Consider the following 19,106-nt stretch of genomic DNA (forward strand, 5'->3'; position numbering starts at 1 on the left):
TCAGAATGGACCATCCTGGATATATTCTATGATGGTCTGTCTGAATTATCAAAGATGTCATTGGACCATTCTGTAGGTGGATCCATTCACCTAAAGAAAATGCCTACAGAAGCTCAGGAACTCATTGACATGGTTGCAAATAACCAGTTCATGTACACTTCTGAAAGGAATCCTGTGAGTAATGGGATGCCTCAGAGGAAGGGAGTTCTTGAAATTGATACTCTGAATGCCATATTGGCTCAGAACAAAATATTGACTCAGCAAGTCAATATGATTTCTCAAGAGTCTGAATGGATTGCAAGCTACATCCAACAGTACTCAAGAGGCATCTTCTGAAGAAGAAGCTTATGATCCTGAGAACCCTATAATAGCAGAGGTGAATTACATGGGTGAACCCTATGGAAACACCTATAATTCCTCAAAGGAGAAATCATCCAAATTTCTCATGGAAGGATCAACAAAAGCCTCAATAAGGCTTTAATAATGGTGGAAGAAACAGGTTTAGCAATAGCAAGCCTTTTCCATTATCCACTCAGCAACAGACAGAGAATTCTGAGCAGAATCCATCTAGCTTAGCAAATATAGTCTTTGCTATCTAAGGCCACTTTAAGTTTCATGAATGAAACAAGATCCTCCATTAGAAATTTGGAGGCACAAGTGGGCCAGCTAAGTAAAAGAGTCATTGAAATCCCTCCTAATACTCTCCCAAGTAATACAGAAGAGAATCCAAAAAGAGAGTGCAAGGCCATTACTTTACTTGGTGTGGCCGAACCCAAAAAGGAGAAGGAGAACGTAAATCCTAGTGAGGAAGACCTCCTGGGACGCTCAGTAACCAATAAGGAGTTTCCCTTTGAGGAACCAAAGGAATCTGAGGCTCATCTAGAGACCATAGAGATTCCATTAAACCTCCTTCTGCCCTTCATGAGCTCTGATGAGTATTCTTCCTCTGAAGAGGATGAAGACATTACTGAAGAGCAAGTTGCTAAATACCTTGGAGCAATCATGAAGCTGAATGCCAAGCTATTTGATAATGAGACTTGGAAAGATGAACCTCCCTTACTCACCAATGAACTAAATGCATTGGATAGGCAGAAATTACCTCAAAAGAAACAGGATCCTGGTAAATTCCTAATTCCCTGTAACATAGCCACCATGACCTTTGAGAAGGCTATGTGTGACCTGGGGTCAGGAATAAACTTAATGCCACTCTTTGTAATGGAGAAACTTGGGATCTTTGAGGTGCAAGCTGCCAGAATCTCTTTAGAGATGGCAGACAACTCAAGAAAACAGGCTTATGGACAAGTAGAGGACGTGTTAGTAAAGGTTGAAGGCCTTTACATCCCTGCTGATTTCATAATCCTAGACACTGGGAAGGATGAGGATGAATCCATCATCCTTGGAAGACCCTTCCTAGCCACAGCAAGAGCTGTGATTGATGTGGACAGAGGAGAGTTGGTCTTCCAACTGAATGAGGACAACCTTGTGTTTAAAACTCAAGAATCTCCTTCTGTAACCATGGAGAGGAAGCATGAAAAGCTTTTCTCACTGTAGAGTCAACCAAAGCCTCCACAGTCAAACTCTAAGTTTGGTGTTGGGAGGCCACAACCAAACTCTATGTTTGGTGTTGGGAGGTTCCAACAATGCTCTGAACATTTGTGAGGCTCCATGAGAGCTCACTGTCAAGCTATCGACATTAAAGAAGCGCTTGTTGGGAGGCAACCCAATGTTATTTAATTATATCTATTTTATTTTTATTGTTATTTCATGTTTTATTAGGTTGATGATCATGTGAAGTCACAAAAACTACTGAAAAATAAAAAATAAAATGAAAAACAGAATGAAAAATAGCTCACCCTGGAGGAAGAACTTACTGGCGTTTAAACGCCAGTAAGAAGCACCAGACTAGCGTTTAACGCCAGAACAGAGCATGGAGTTGGCGTTTAACGCCAGAAATAAGCAGCAGTCTGGCGTTAAATGCCAGGATTGCACTCTAAGGGCATTTTTGCACGCCTAAATAGAGCAGGGATGCTAAGTCCTTGACCCCTCTGGATCTGTGGACCCCACAGGATCCCCACCTACCCCACTTCTTTTTCTCTCTTCTTCACACCGTTCCATAACACTCTTCCCTAAAATAACCTCCACCAATCACTTCTATTACTCCTCCAAAACCATCATACAACCCACCTACACCCACCCACTCAAATTCAAACCATCACTTTTTCCTTTTTACACATCATAACCACCTAATTCTCCCTTAGCCGAACCACTCACCCTCTCCATCCCCTCCAATTTCTTTTTTTTCTCCTCCTTTCTTTCTTCTTTTGCTCGAGGACGAGCAAACCTTATAAGTTTGGTATGGTAAAAGCATTGCTTTTTGTTTTTCCATAACCATTAATGGCACCTAAGGCCAGAGAAACCTCAAGAAAGAAGAAAGGAAAGGCAATTGTTTCCACCTCTGAGTCATGGGAGATGGAGAGATTCATCTCAAAGGTCCATCAAGACCACTTCTATGAAGTTGTGGCCAAGAGACATCCTCATTGAAGAGGACAAGCCCATCACTAAGAAAAGGATGGAGCAAACAAGAGATCATGGACCTCAACAAGAGCATGAGGAAATTCCTCACCATAAAATCCCTGAGATACCTCAGGGGATGCACTTTCCTCCACAAAACTATTGGGAGCAAGTCAACACCTCCCTAGGAGAATTAAGTTCCAACATAGGACAACTAAGGATGGAACACCAAGAGCACTCCATCATTCTCCATGAGATTAGAGAAAATCAAAGAGCTTTAAGGGAGGAGCAACAAACACAAGGAAGAGACATAGAGGAGCTCATGAGCACCATTGGTTCTTCAAGAAGAGGAAGACGTCACCCTCACTAAGGTGGACCCATTCCTTAATCTCCTTGTTCTTATTTTCCTGTTTTTCGTTTACTATGCTTTATGTTTATGTTTGTGTCTTATTACATGATCATTAGTATTTAAGTGTCTATGCCTTAAAGTTTTGAATGTCCTATGAATCCATCACCTCTCTTAAATGAAAAATGTTTTAATTACAAAAGAACAAGAAGTACATGGTTTCGAATTCATCCTTGAAACTGGTTTAATTATTTTTGATGTGGTGACAATACTTTTTGTTTTCTGAATGAATGCTTGAACAGTGCATATGTCTTTTGAAATTGTTGTTTATGAATGTTAAATATGTTGGCTCTTGAAAGAATGATGAAAAAGGAGACATGTTATTTGATAATCTAAAAAAATCATAAAATTGATTCTTGAAGCAAGAAAAAGCAGTGAATAGAGAAAAGCTTGCGAAAAAAAAGAGAAAAGAAAATTGGCGAAAAAAAAAGAGAGAAAGAAAAAGAAAAAGCAAGCAGAAAAAGCCAAGAGCTCTTTAAACCAAAAGGCAAGAGCAAAAAACCAATAGCCCTTAAAACCAAAAGGCAAGGGTAATAAAAAGGATCCAAGGCTTTGAGCATCAGTGGATAGGAGGGCCTAAAGGAATAAAATCCTGGCCTAAGCGGCTAAACCAAGCTGTCCCTAACCATGTGCTTGTGGCGTGAAGGTGTCAAGTGAAAACTTGAGACTGAGCGGTTAAAGTCGAGGTCCAAAGAAAAAGAAGAGTGTGGTTAAGAACCCTGGCCACCTCTAATTGGGGACTTTAGCAAAGCTGAGTCACAATCTGAAAAGGTTCACCCAGTTATGTGTCTGTGGCATTTATGTATCCGGTGGTAATACTGAAAAACAAAGTGCTTAGGGCCACGGCCAAGACTCATAAAGTAGCTGCGTTCAAGAATCAACATACTGAACTAAGAGAATCAATAACACTATCTGAATTCTAAGTTCCTATAGATGCCAATCATTCTGAACTTCAAGGGATAAAGTGAGATGCCAAAACTATTCAAGAGGCAAAAAGCTACTAGTCCCGCTCATCTGATTGGAGCTAAGTTTCATTGATATTTTGGAATTTATAGTATATTCTCTTCTTTTATCCTATTTGATTTTCAGTTGCTTGGGGACAAGCAACAATTTAAGTTTGGTGTTGTGATGAGCGGATAATTTATACGCTTTTTGGCATTGTTTTTACATAGTTTTTAGTATCATTTAGTTAGTTTTTAGTATATTTTTATTAGTTTTTAAATAAAAATCACATTTTTGGACTTTACTATGAGTTTGTGTGTTTTTCTGTGATTTCAGGTAATTTCTGGCTGAAATTGAGGGACTTGAGCAAAAATCAGATTCAGAGGTTGAAGAAGGACTGCAGATGCTGTTGGATTCTGACCTCCCTGCACTCAAAGTGGCTTTTTTGGAGCTACAAAAATCCAAATAGCGCGCTCTCAATTGCGTTGGAAAGTAGACATCCAGGGATTTCCAAAAATATATAATAGTCCATACTTTGCCCGAATTTAGATGACGCAAACTGGCATTCAACGCCAGTTCTCTGCCCTATTCTGGAGTTAAACGCCAGAAACAGGTTGCAAAGCAGAGTTAAACGCTAGAAACAGGTTACAAAATGGCGTTTAACTCCAAAGAAGACCTCTACACATGAAAGCTTTAATTCTCAGTCCAAGCACACACCAAGTGGGCCCGGAAGTGGATTTCTGCATCATTTACTCATTTCTGTAAACCCTAGTAACTAGTTTAGTATATATAGAAATTTTTACTATTGTATTTACATCTTATCTTTGGATCATCTTTTGATCAATTGAGATCTTTAGACCTCCATGAAGGCTGGCCACTCGGCCATGTCTACCCTATTTTCACTTATGTATTTTTAACGGTAGAGTTTCTACACACCATAGATTAAGGTGTGGAGCTTTGCTGTTCCTCATGAATTAATGCAAAGTACTACTGTTTTTCTATTCAATTCAAGCCTATTTCTTCTCTAAGATATTCATTCGCACACAAAAACATCATGAATGTGATGATTATGTGACGCTCATCATCATTCTCACTTATGAACGCGTGCCTGACAAACACTTCCGTTCTACATGCAAACAAGATTGAATGTGTATCTCTTAGCCTTCTGATCGTGAGATCAGAGTCTTCGTGGTATAGGCTAGAATTATTGGCGGCCATTCTTGAGGTCCGAAAAGTCTAAACCTTGTCTGTAGTATTTCGAGTAGGATCTGGGAAGGGATGGTTGTGACGAGCTTCAAACTTGCGAGTGGTGGGCGTAGTGACAGACACAAAAGGATTACTGAATCCTATTCCAGTATGATCGAGAACCGACAGATGAATAGCCGTGCGGTGACAGCGCATCTTGGACCATTTTCACTGAGAGGATGGGAAGTAGCCATTGACAACGGTGATGCCCTACACAAAGCTTGCCATAGAAAGGAGTGGGGATGATTGGATGAAGACAGCAGGAAAGCAGAGGTTCAGGAGGAACGAAAGCATCTCTATACGCTTATCTGAAATTATTACCAATGAATTACATAAGTATCTCTATCCCATTTTACGTTTTATTTATCTTTTAATTATTAAAACTCTATAACCATTTGAATCCGCCTGACTGAGATTTACAAGGTGACCATAGCTTGCTTCAAGCCAACAATCTCCGTGGGATCGACCAGTGCACTTGCTGGTTAGCTGTGTGAAGTTGTGACAAAGTGTGTGAATTACGTTCAGAGCACCAAGTTTTTGGCGCCGTTGTTAAGGATCACAATTTCGTGCACCATTATCCTTATCAATTGTGATGAGAATTGTCCATTGCTCCCACTTAGTTAACCTCTAACTATGAAGGAAAGTCAAGTGGATGAATCAATTTGATTCTTCAAGTCCTAGTCAACTCCTAAGGAAAGACTAGCTTTAGAGGGATCCAAATCAACTAGCAACTTTCAATTATCAATCAACAAAGGAGTTTGATAACTCAAGAGTCTCCAATTACTCAACCAAAGCCAAGAATATAAAAATCTAACTTAAAATCCAATCAAGCAATCTATCAAACACTTGGAAGGCATAACATAAAAACATAGAAAACTAGCAAGGAATATTAAATCCAAACAACCAATTGCAAACATCAATGACTAACAAATAATAGAAGAAGCAATAAACATGAAATACCTCAAATTGCATTAAATAGAAAATCAAATCTAACATGAGAATTCTTAAACCAAAATAGCAACATAGAGTAATCAACAAGGGAAATAAATAAACTAGAATACTAGAACAATTAAAAATAGAAGAGAAACTAAATTAAACTAAGATAGAAATCTGAATTTTGAAAATAGCTAAACCTAAGAATAATCCTAAAACCTAGAAAGAGGAGAGAGCCTCTCTCTCTAGAAAACTACATCTAAAACCTAAAATTATATGAATGAATATTGTGTGAATAAATGAATGTGATTCCCCCACTCTGCAACCTCTAATATGTGTTTTTCGGGCTTAAAACTGGGCCAAAAATAGCCCAAAAATCGCCCCCAGTGTCTTCTGCGATTTCTGCACGTGGTGCATGTCCCGCGTACACGTACATCACGCGTACGCGTCGCTTGTCTGTCGCACTATCCACGCGTACGCGTCATGCACGTGTACGCGTCACTTAACAACAAGGCAACTATGGTAAATTTTATATCATTTTGAAGCCCCAGATGTTAGCTTTCCAACGCAACTGAAACCGCCTCATTTGGACCTCTGTAGCTCAAGTTATGATTGATTTAGTACTGAAGAGAGAAATTTTGTGTGGTCTAGAATTCAGAATAAATTCCCGTTGCAAGTATAGTTTCTAAACCAACAAAAGTCCTTTCTTGCAAACGTTTTGGTTGTCACAAGTAACAAGCCCCTTAAAAATTGATAACCGAAGTATTCAAACCTCGGGTCGTCTTCTCAAAGAACTGCAGGGAGGTATGTTCTTATTATTGGTTATGAGTTTTGTAAATTGGGGGGTTTTGAGAGTAAGGAACAAGTAATTTAAATGACAAGTAAAATAAATAAATAACTATAAAATAAACTCTTGGCAAGGCATAAAAATTCGGAAGTCCTATCCTAGTTATTCTTATGAGAATTGAAGTTAATCCCACTTAGTTAACCCTTATGAAAGCAAGAGAAAGTTAAGTGAACTAACTAGTTAGAATTCCCAAGTCCTAGCCAACTTCTAAGGAAAAACTAGAGTTAGTAGAATTCAATTCAATTAGCAAACATAACAATCAATCACGATAAGTTTAATAACTCAAGAATTTCCAGCTAATCAATTAAAACCAAGGATATGAAAAGCTAAATAAGAATTATAAATCTGAAATACCTCAATTGCATTAATAAGAGAAAATCAATCTAAACATGAAGAGTTCACAAGCCAATTCGGCAACATAAGTAATTAAATGAGAACATTAAAGTATCTAAAAGTAAAAGAGAAATATAAAGTAAAAGGAATATTGAACCTGATAAAGAGTTGAAATACTAAATTGACATAATAAGAAATTCTAATCCTAAAACCTAAGAGAGAGGAGAGAACCGCTCTCTCTAAAAACTACATCTAAATCATGAAAAGTGAATAATTCGAGAGCTCCCCTTGAATGGATGCATTCTCCCACTTTATAACCTCTAATCTGTGTTTTCTGGACTTAGATCTAGGCCAAAAAGGGCTTCAAAAATTGCTGGTAGCGTTTTCTGCTTTTTCTGCACGTGGCATCTGTCATGCATCCGCGTGGGTCCCGCGGTCGCGTCATCTAGGAGTTTTCCTTGTCACGCGTTTGCTTCGGTCACGCGTACATGTCATCTGTATTCTGCTCAAGGCACGCGTCCGCGTCAGTCACGCGTTCGCGTCACTGCCTTTTCAATTCAACTATGTCTTGACTCATGGTTGCCATCATTCCTTCTATCCGGTTTAATTGATCTTGAAATTGTTGGTTCAGATTAGGTTGGGTAGGTTGATTATTTTGGCCATGATATGATGGTTGGGGGTAAGTGTTTTGTGTGGCTTGGTATGATCTTTGGTTGGAGTTTTGGTATGTGGAATTGTCATGTTGGTTGTGGTTGTAAGGTTTGTGGTTTTGTGGTTGGGTTTGTTGGTTTCCCCACCCAAAGTTTGGGTGGTTTTTCCAGCCTGGGTTGTAAGTGTTGGAATGTGGATCATAAGGTTGCCTTTGTTGGTTTCCTACATAATTGGCCTCTTCCCAATCACCTCCTTCAGTGCTTTCTTCCTCTTGCTCTTGTGTGTGTATTGCAGCCACTTGCTTTGTTTCTAATTTCCTGGTGAGCTCTGCTAGTTGCTTGGCAAACACCTTGTTTTGGGCTAGAATTGTATCAACATGGTTCAGCTCCATGACTCCCTTAGTGTTGTGCCTCTCTGATGCATAGTAGTACTCATTCTCAGCCACTGTCTCAATCACTTCAATGGCTTCTTCCACAGTCTTTTTCCTGTTCAATGAACCTCCTGATGAATGGTCTACAGCCTTCCTTGATTCATAGGAGAGTCCATCATAGAAAATATGCAATTGCACCCAATCATGGAACATGTCTGGTGGGCATTTCCTTGTCAAATCCTTGAATCTCTCCCATGCCTCGTAGAGAGTTTCACCATCTTGTTGTCTAAACGTCTGAACCTCAGATCGAAGCCTATTGACCTTTTGTGGGGGGGGGGGGGGTAGAAACGTGCCAGAAACTTGCTTTCCACCTCATCCCATGTTGTTAGACTCCCCCTTGGGAATGATTCCAGCCACTTAGCTGCTTTGTCCCTAAGTGAAAATGGGAACAAAAGCAGTTTATAGGCATCTTCCTGGACTCCATTGGACTTGACAGTGTCACAAATTCTCAGGAATTTTGTGAGATGTTGGTTTGGGTCTTCATTAGCACTTCCACCAAATGAACAATGATTCTCCACAAGTGATATTAGCTGTGGTTTGAGCTCAAAATTGTTGGCCTGAATGGGTGGTTTCTGGATGCTGCTACCACAATTCCCAGAGGTTGGGTTTATGTATGAACTAAGAACCCTCCTCTCAGGAATGGCATTGTTTCCATCAGCTCTCTCATGGTTGTGAACTTCTCTATCCATGTTGAGATCTAAAGCTTCCTCAAAATTGTCCTCAGATTCTCCTTCAGATTCCTCTTCTCCCACTACTCTCTTCCCTCTTGCTTCCCTTCTAAGTCTATGAAGGGTCCTCTCTGGTTCGGTATATGGAGGAGTTGATGTCTTTCCTCTCCTACCTGTCATACAAGAACACAGCACAGGCAACAAACAAGTGAAATACTCTTGGTTAATGGAAGAGTATGGTTAGAGCAATTGAGGAATTAATTCAAACAGTTAGTGAGTCAGTGAGTTAGTTGCTTGAATTTAAAGGCATAAAGAAAGAAAGCATGTAACCGAGTGCAGAAATTAAAATTCAACAAGTAACTTGTACTGAATTAATCAAAACACAAAAAATGCTCAATCTAGTTAACTTCCAATTTGAGAATTGTCAATTGAAAACCAATCCCCGGCAACGGCGCCATAAACTTGATGCACATAAACTAGTTATGCTACGATTTAGGAAATTGCACGATCGGCAAAATTCCTTCCGGCAAGTGCACCGGTTATCGTCAAGTAAAAACTCACAATAGAGTGAGGTCGAATCCCACAAGGATTGGTTGAGTGAGCAATTCGGATTAGAAGTGTGTTCTAGTTGAGCGGAATCAAGATTGAGATGAGAATTGCGGAATGTAAAATTGGCGGGAAAAGTAAATGACAAGAAATTGAAATGGCGGAATCTTAAATTGCATGAATTAAAGAGCAGAAACTAAATTGCTGAAATTAAAAGGGAATGGGGGTGATTGCATGAATTGAGTTGCAGAATGTAAAGAGAAGATGGAAATCAGAAATGGGGGATTCATTGGGTTATAGGAGATATTGAGATCTCCGAATCAAAACATGTTTATCTCTTCCTCAAGCAATGCGTTCATTGAATTTTGCTTGGCAATCTTATATGATTGGATCCCAATCCCTTGGCTCACCAATTCTCTCTAAAAATGAACAAATTCCCAATCCCTTGGTTTAAATGTTCATAAGAAGAGATGATGCTCGATCACTGATTATACCACACAGTTTCATGAACCACAATTTGGTAGGATTACATGTCACAATATCCATCCAAACCCCAATCCAATTCACTGTGAGAAAGCTTCTCTAGCATGAATCCTCCATTCCTTTCCCAAGGTTCCGAAGGATTCCAATTATGGGTAGTTTCTTTCCCAAGACAACTACCCAATGGAATTAGATCGAGAAGCTTTCTAACAAAATTCAAGAGAAAAGATTGAAGAAGAAGATAAACTATTATTGATTCATTGAATTTCAATAGAGCTCCCTAACCCAATGAAAGGGGGTTTAGTGAGTCATAGCTCTGAATTCAATTACAAAGATATGAAAACTAGCTAAAAGTGAAGGTAAAAGTCCCCCCTCACTTAAATTCTATCCTATTTATACACTTTCTATATTGAGCTTCTGTTGTGTTTCTTGGGCTTTGAGGCCTCTCCATGCTTTCCTTTTGCCTTGGGTTTATGATCCATAATCTTGATGAGGTTGTTGATCCAAATTCTGTAACATTTATTGAGCCAACTTAGTGATAATCAAATAATAATACATGACTCAACAAATTGAAATTTCAGACTCATCAATCCTTCAGGCCCAATCCCATAAACCATGATATTCAATTGGGTTTCATGCCAGAGTAAGTTTAAGTTAATGTTTGTGCTCAAAGACTAACTTAAACCGCAATATTTTTGGCCCAGAAACCTTTTCCAAGAGTGGCGTTTAAGTTGCAGTTTAAGCTTAAACTGCAGCTTAAACGCCAGACACTTCCAGTGAAGCCTTTTGTAGAAGCACGTTTAAGCTTCAGTTTAAGGTTAAACTGAAGCTTAAACGTGGAAATGGAAGAAGGCAGCCCTGGAGAGTTATGTAGTCGAACACGTTTAAGCTTCAGTTTAAGGTTAAACTGAAGCTTAAACGTGGAGATAGGAAGGGCAGCCCTGGAGGTCGAACACGTTTAAGCTCCAGTTTAAGGTTAAACTGGAGCTTAAACGTGGAAATGGAAGAAGGCATCCTGGAGGTCGAACACGTTTAAGCTCCAGTTTAAGGTTAAACTGGAGCTTAAACGTGGAAGCTGAGAAATGTAGCCCTGGAGGTGTCGAACACGTTTAAGCTCCAGTTTAAGGTTAAACTGGAGCTTAAACGTGGAAATGGAGAAAGCAACCCTGGAGGAGAAACTTTGTCGAACACGTTTAAGCTCCAGTTTAAGGTCAAACTGGAGCTTAAACGTGGAAATGGCTCCCTGGTGCTTTTCCCCTTTCTGGCGTTTAACCTCCAGTTTAAGGTTAAACTGGAGGTTAAACGTGGAACTTCCCCCCTTGGTGCTCTTCTCACTTCTGGCGTTTAACCTCCAGTTTAAGGTCAAACTGGAGGTTAAACGTGGACATGCTTCTTTGGTGAGACTTCCATTCTGGCGTTTAACCTCCAGTTTAAGGTTAAACTGGAGGTTAAACTTCAATTCCAGCATTTCTTAGCCTTCATGATTCTGGCGTTTAAGCTCCAGTTTAGGCTTAAACTGGAACTTAAACTCCACATGTGATATTCAAGCTTCCTTTATTGATTTTGTTGCTTCCTTGCCTAGCCTCTTCTTCCCTGAAATCATCCAAACAATTGCATCAAAGTCTTGCAAAATTTCATGAGAAATCTTCCATTCATAGCATTCAAGTAATATAACTAAAACTCATGGAATTTGCATCAAAATCATATTGTTTGGATGGTTCATTGCTTTGTTATTCTTTTAACCATTCTTGGTTACTTTAAGCTCAAGAAAATGCATAAAACCACTAAAACTAACAGAAAAATACTAGTGAAACTAGCCTAAGATGCCTTGGCATCAATAAATCACCTAAATTGAGCACAAAATACATCATAAAATATGGGTTTATCAAGTACCAAGAGGTCAGGCTTGACAGCTCAGCAATTCCTTCAATTTCTTGTATTCTTTCCACTTTTGCATGCTTCCTTTCCATCCTCTAAGCCATTCCTGCCCTATAAACCCTGAAATCACTTAAAACACATATCAAAGTATCGAATGGTAACAAGAGAGGATTAATAATTAGCAATTTTAAGGCCAAAGAAGCATGTTTTCAATCAAAGCACAGAATTAGGAATGAAAGTGTAAAACATACGAATTATATGAATAAGTGTGAGTTTAGTGGATAAAATCCACTCAATTAAGTATAAAATATACCATGAAATAGTGGTGCATCAAATCTCCCTACACCTAAACATTAGCATGTCCTCATGCTAAGCTCAGGAGAAGCTACAAAGTAGTGAAGAGAAATGGTAAAAATTATGAAATGCAACCTATCTATATAATTGCAACTACATGTAAAAATACTTCTACCTACTTGGTTAAAAGTAAACAAATTCTCCAAGACAAACATAAATCAGATTCCACTAATTCAAATCACACAATAAAAGACAAGTAAACTTGTAGGAAGATAGCTCATGAAAGCAGGGAACATAGAATCAAGCATTGAACCCTCATTGGAAGTGTATATGCACTCTAATCGCTCAAGTGTCTAGGGTTAATCCACTCTACTCTTCTCTAGTCATGCTTTCTAAAACTTTGTTCTTTATCTAACCAATCAACAAATATTTAGTGTACAAATGCAAACATCATGAGGTCTTTTCAAGGTTGTAATGGGGCTAAGGTAAGGGTGAGGATATATGTATGGCCAAGTGAGCTACAATATGAATCTTTGACTAACCTAAGTTCTCACCTAACACACACACACTCTATATAATTCTTAAATCATGCCGAGCTACCCAAAATTTCTACTTTTTCATCACATACTCATGTATCAATTTTTAATTTCACCACATATGCATTGATCTTTTATTAAACTTAACATTGGGGTAATTTTTGTCCCCTATTTATTTTATTTTATTTTATTTTATTTTATTTTATTTTATTTTTTTATTTTTTTCTTTATTTATTTATTTATTTTTTATTTTTTTAGATATATATAAATGAAAGCATAATATATCAATGCATACGGTTTTTTCAATTCTCACATGAGTAAGCACCCAAATTCCCAATATTTGTCATTAAAAGCGCAACACATTTCCATCAACCCAAGTTCCCACAATTCTCCACACTTAGTTAACACACAATCTCTATCTTAAGCTAACCAAAGATTCAATTGGGGTAATTAATTGTTTTTCTGCTTAAGGCTAGTGATGTGGTAAAATACAGAACAAATGGGGATTAAAAGGCTCAAAGTGGCAAACAAGGGTAATTAAAGTGGTATGCTATTTGGGATAAGTGAGCTAATAACAAATGATGGCCTCAATCATATGCATGCATGTAAATACACTAAACAATGGACATATAGAATGGAACAAAGCAAAGATTGCAATCATAGAGAAGAAAACACACAAGAATAAAAATCATGGTTAAATAATGTAACCATATAATTAAGCTCAAAATCTCACAGGTTGTGTGTTCTTAGCTCAAAAACCATGTTCCAAATTGCAGTCTTCAAACAAGTTTAACAAAAAAGTTTTAATTTAAATTAGTGAAATACTATAAAAAGGGTCTTGAAAAAGAACTTATCACTCCAACCAAGTAGTGGTAGAAGAACATGCACAAAATCAAACAAACATGCAATCAAACATGCAAATGCAACAACTAATTTAACAAGGAAAATTAAACATTGGTGTTGAAATAGGAAATAACTAACTCACGGAAGTCGGTATCGACCTCCCCACACATAAAGATTGCACCGTCTTTGGTGCATGTTGAGATGTGTAAGTGGTTGGGTTGCTACACTGATGCTTTTCCCCAAAGATTGTGTAGATGGACTTGTCTGTTGTCCCATTGAGAAGCTTTTCCTTTCCCTTCTCGGTGGCCATCCTGAAAGAAGAGGAAAAAGAAGAAAAGTAACCCAGAAATAAAGATAAGAAAACAGATAAAGTATGGGTAGGTTAATACCAAATAATGAGGGCCTCAATTACATGGTAGCTACAACATCCAATTGAGAGAACAGTAGAAGCGCATGGCATATCGATAGTGCAAAAATTGCAACAATGGGGGAGAGAGAGTGGGTAATGAAAGATAGTGTAAGTGCATAGCAATGCAAATGGAATATAAGTATCATAAAAGATTAGCATTGACTTATGAATAATAATACACAGTAATATAAAACAAGTCACTAAGCACCAAAATAATGCAAGAAAAGATGCAACAGTTGAATAAGGACATTTAACACCAATGGAAAAATAATAGACTTAGAAAAGAAAATAAAAACATGAACAAAATTAAAATACAATGAGTGAAAGTATGTAAATGCAATAAGAAAAATAGAATGAAAGAGAATACGAATGAGAAGTTAAAGAAATGAGGAAGAAGGAAGTAAGAAAGGAGGAAGAAAGAAGGAGAGAGGAGAGAAGAAAGAAGTAAGAATTGAAAAATAGGGCGCAACGCGCACACGTGGGTTATGCGTGCGCATGAAAACAGACACGGCCATGCGACGCATAAGCGTCTGGCACGCGTATGCGTGGAAGGTCTGAAAGCAAAAGGACACGCACGCGTCAGGGACGCATATGCGTGGGTGATTTTGTGCCACTAGCATAGTGCCAGCCCCAGACCATCACAACTCTCTGTTCAGCACGCTATTTATGCCGATTGCCAAATCCACGCGTGCGCCTGCTTGACACGTATGCGTGGATTTCCCAGGTTGCAAGTGACGCGCACGCATCCTAGACGCGTATGCATAGGTCGAATTGTGCGCAGAGCACGCTTCCTGCCCCACTCCCGCGCAACTCTCTGTTCAATCCCACTGTGTTTCACATTCACGCATGACGCGTACGTGTCATAGACGCTTGCGCGTCGAATGCTCCTTTTTTTTATATGCCGAATGCAGTTGATTATGCAGAATATATAAATTAACACTGATAAAAAAATAACACTAATAAACAGGAAAGATCATACCATTGTGGGTTATCTCCCACCTAGCACTTTTAGTTATTGTCCTTAAGTTGGACATTTGGCGAGCTCCTTGTGATGGTGGCTTGTGTTGAACTCATCTTTGAACTTCCACCAACGCTTGGACTTCCAATAAGCCTTAACGACTCCAAATAAATTCACCAAGACGTGATGAAGTTCTTGATGAATCCATATTTGATGATATATTTTGACTCAAATTGGATGGATTCTAGCACATGAACTCACACTTAAGCACTCAAATAGCATACTTTTGTGTTATCTCCCTAGTTTGGACATAAATGTGAAAACATGCTCTTTTGTACTTATTTTGACTAATTATATTCCATTTACCTTCCATTCGATACCTTGATGTTATTTGTGAGTGATCTCAGATGAATAAGGTAGGAAAGGCTTGGTGGGAATGGAAGAAAGCATGCAAAAAGGGAGAAAGCATGATGAAAACAAAGGAGAATAGCACAACCATGCGTGCGTGCGCACAGACATGCGTGCGTACGCACAACCATCAAATTAGAGCCACGCGTGCGCGTGAGCCGCGTCGCGCGTCCAGACAAGCATCGCCTAGTGTGTGTGCGCACAGCTACTTGTGCGTACGCACAGGTAGCTCTGCGCACACACACTAGGCGATGCGCGTACGCACAGGAAGGGATTTTCGCGAAGTGTGCGGACGTAAACGTCTGTGCGTCCGCACAGGTCCCAGCACATGCCTCCATTAAAAATGCACGTGACTCGCGGTTTTGGGGCTCTTTTGGCCCATTTTTAAAGGCTTGGGTGCTGAAATCAAAGGCTATATTAAGGGAACTTCATGCCATATGAAGGGAGCTCACTTTTAGATTAGGAAAAACACATTAGGAGTAGTATAATGTAGTTTTAGGTTTTGCTCTCTTATGGTTTAATTAGGGTTTTGTAGAATTTTATACTTCAAGTCTTGCTTTTGGATTTTGCAATTTACATTATAAGTATTTCTTTAATTGTCTCTTTCAATTACCATACTTGTTCTACACTTGTTTCTATTTTTACTTTCCTTTATCAATATATGCTTGGTTTTGCAATTTTGATGTTCTTGTTGATGAATTTGATGTTTGATGCTTGTTTTATGTTTGTTTGAGTTGCCTTTATTGATTTTGATCATTTATGGTTCATAGCTTTCATTAATTTACCAATTTTGCCATGTTTTGTGAATATGCATACTAGGTGTTTGATGAGATGTCAACCCTAGCTATGGAATAAATTTCCACCCCTTGGCTTGGGAAAAATGAGTCTATGGATTACTAGAGTTTTAATGTCCAACATTTAGTGGTAATTCTTGGAGAGTTAGTTGATTCTTGTTTCCATTAAAGCTAGCCTTTTACCAACTAGTTTGGTAAGTTGGTTAGAACTTATGGATTAAGGTCAATTATGCTTGCTTGACTTACTCCTCGATGTTAGGGGTTAACTAAGCGAGATTAACTCATGATAATTACCATAGTTGTGGTTATGGCAAGGAAAGGATTTCATAACTCATCCCAAGTCAAGGTTTCATTTATGTTTTAAACCACCTTTCAATCACTTTATAGTTTTACTTGTTCATATTACATACATAGTTCTTTTATTCCTTCATTGCTTTATTAATTGCAATTTTGTCTAGTTCTTTTATATCTTTATTTGTTTGCCTCCTTATTATTGAAAACACCCATTGTTTCCCACAACCAAAATTGTGTGCACTCTTTGGCATTAGTTCTTTGGGAGAACGATCCGGGATTTAAAACTCCCGGTTATTGTGTTTGATTGTGACATCTTTAGGATTATAATTTGATTGATGATCAATGGTTGGGTTTGGACTATACTTGCAACGGAAAAATTCTATTTTTAGTGTGAAAATCCAAACCTACGCTCTTGGTCATCGTCAAATTTTGGCGCCGTTGCCGGGGAGCTAGCGTCATGAGTGCTATATTTTAGTTGTTGTAAATATGTCCATAGTGTGAATAGATACTTTTTGGTTGTTTGTTTGCTTTTGTTGGTAATTAGGATTTTGTTTCTTTTGTTACTTGATGTCTTTAGTTTTTATTTTCAATTTTCTCTATGAGTTATCACGCTCTTGGTTTGGAGATTGGTTGTGCTTATTTCGTAGGGCTTGATAACCTCAATTTTGGATTGCATCATGGGTTTGGAGCATCAATTTTGGGAGGAGCAACCTCCTCCATATTACAATGAACCATACCCTCCCCAATATGCATACCCAAAGGATGTGGTGGATTTCACTATGACTATACACCTCCACCACCATATATATATGACCCCTACCCTCAATACAATCCTCAATCCCCATATTTTCAAACACCACACCAAAACCACCATCCATCTTCTTACATACCACCTCAAAATACTTACCAATATGAGCCACCTCCCACACATATGACCTTCCTCCCAAACAATGAAACCTCTTTTTCATCACAATGTGAAACTTTCCCACCCTTGGCCCAAGAACAACAAGACCTTCAAGCCTTTCTCCAAGAGCAAGAAGGATTCCGAAGCACACAAGGGCAATTCATGGCTACCATAACCAAAGTGGTGAACCGCTTGGTCCTACTTCGCTCATCCGATCAAGACGCTTCTCTTGAAGAATGTAAAGGATCAACTATAGAATAGAGTAAAGAGGAGAATGTGAAGCCTCAAGGGAAAGAAGAAGAGTTGGGTCATGATATGCAACAAGAGGGAGAAAGGGAAATATGTGAACCGGAGGAGAGAAAGAGAGATATGAGGGAGATTAATCAAGAAGAAGATTCCATCATCGATGATTTTTTGTCCTCCTTGGTCAATCCCCTTAATGATCCTAATGAGTCTTTTCCCATTGAGTTTGAGAAGGATATGGAGGTAGACTTCTCACAACCTCCATGTTATGATTTAAGTGATGGGGAAGAGGAAGTTGGTGAGGAAGCAATTTCGGTCCAAGAACATATTGAATGGGAGGCAATTTCACCTATGAGCTTCATTGGCCCCCATCAATATGCTATCTTGGAAACAGATTACCAACTCAAGCTCCTTCTTGGGTTGGTGCATGGTGGAAGGAGTGTTGGTCGCCAAAGGAGTCTAAGGATCTCCAAGAAAATCAATTCAAGAGTTAGAGTTCAAGCATGGTGTAGAGCACAATTGGGTGATTTCTGGAGAATGTTGGAGTGCTACAAGGGTCAGTTGAGAGCTTATCCATCCGGCTTGGAGCATAGAGATCAACAAGAAGGTGACCAGATGCCTAGAATATGGGATCCCGGAGGACCTTTGAAGACTAAGCTTGGATGGAGATTTAAGGAGGAGTGGAAACACATACCACCCTAACAAAAGTCTCCACAAAAAGTCCAACTTAGGACTATAAACCAAAGTGCTAGGTGGGAGACACCCCACCATGGTAACATCTTTCTTACCCTTTCTCTTTGTTTATAATCTTAGTTTAGTGCATGTTTTTTTTATCTTAGCTAGCTTAGACTAGTTTAGTTTTGAGATTAGATATGTTAATCTGCATATGGATCATGATTTTGTGATGTTTTGAATGTTTGGGGCTGAAAAATGCGTTGAGATAAGGTGGAGGGCCCTAGAATTTGAAGAAAAATTTTTGGAAAACACGGAACCTGTGCGTGCACACAAACCTCCTTGTTTCGCGTCCTGTGCGTACGCACCCAACTGTGCGTACACACACTCCCTTGCAAAGCCACTGCTGGCAGCGCTCGCAGGCCTTGTGCGTGCACATTCCCCTATCTTTTTCGCCCTGTGCGTGCGCACCTTCTCGTGCGCACGCACGCAACCCCTGTTTCGCCCACCCTGTGCGGCCGCACAGAGATGTGCGCCCACACGCGAGCTTGCAGCTCCTCTGGTGTGAGCGTTAGCACAGCTTGTGCGCCTGCACCCCAACCCTTGTTGCTTCTGTGCGTGCGCACGGACCTGTGTGCGCACGCACACATGATCCGTCTTTTGAAAAAAAAAAGTGTTCTGTGCTCACACACAGGCTTGTGCGTGCGCACACTTCTTAAACCCCCTTCTGTCTAGAGCGTTCGCACGACTTGTGCGGACGCCCCCTCCACTTTTCACCTAGTGTGTGTACGCACACATACCTGTGCGTACGCACAAGTGTTGTTTTGGGTAAAATTTTTATTTCTCTTCCAATTAAGCCCTAAAGCACTCCCAACCCTTCC

The 19,106-nt window shown here is 39.3% G+C and overlaps 1 non-coding gene across 1 annotated transcript; it reads left to right on the forward strand.

Annotated features, from left to right (window-relative positions):
* The first annotated feature begins 8,449 nt into the window (after positions 1-8,449).
* LOC148555233 (small nucleolar RNA R71) lies at positions 8,450-8,553 on the forward strand. The gene has a single exon (XR_015886605.1). It is a non-coding gene; the product is annotated as a small nucleolar RNA R71 (small nucleolar RNA).
* The last annotated feature ends 10,553 nt before the right edge of the window (positions 8,554-19,106 follow it).

This window comes from Arachis ipaensis, chromosome B6 (assembly GCF_059453495.1).
Source record: "Arachis ipaensis isolate K30076 ecotype BB chromosome B6, ASM5945349v1, whole genome shotgun sequence".
NCBI classification, from domain to species: Eukaryota; Viridiplantae; Streptophyta; class Magnoliopsida; order Fabales; family Fabaceae; genus Arachis; species Arachis ipaensis.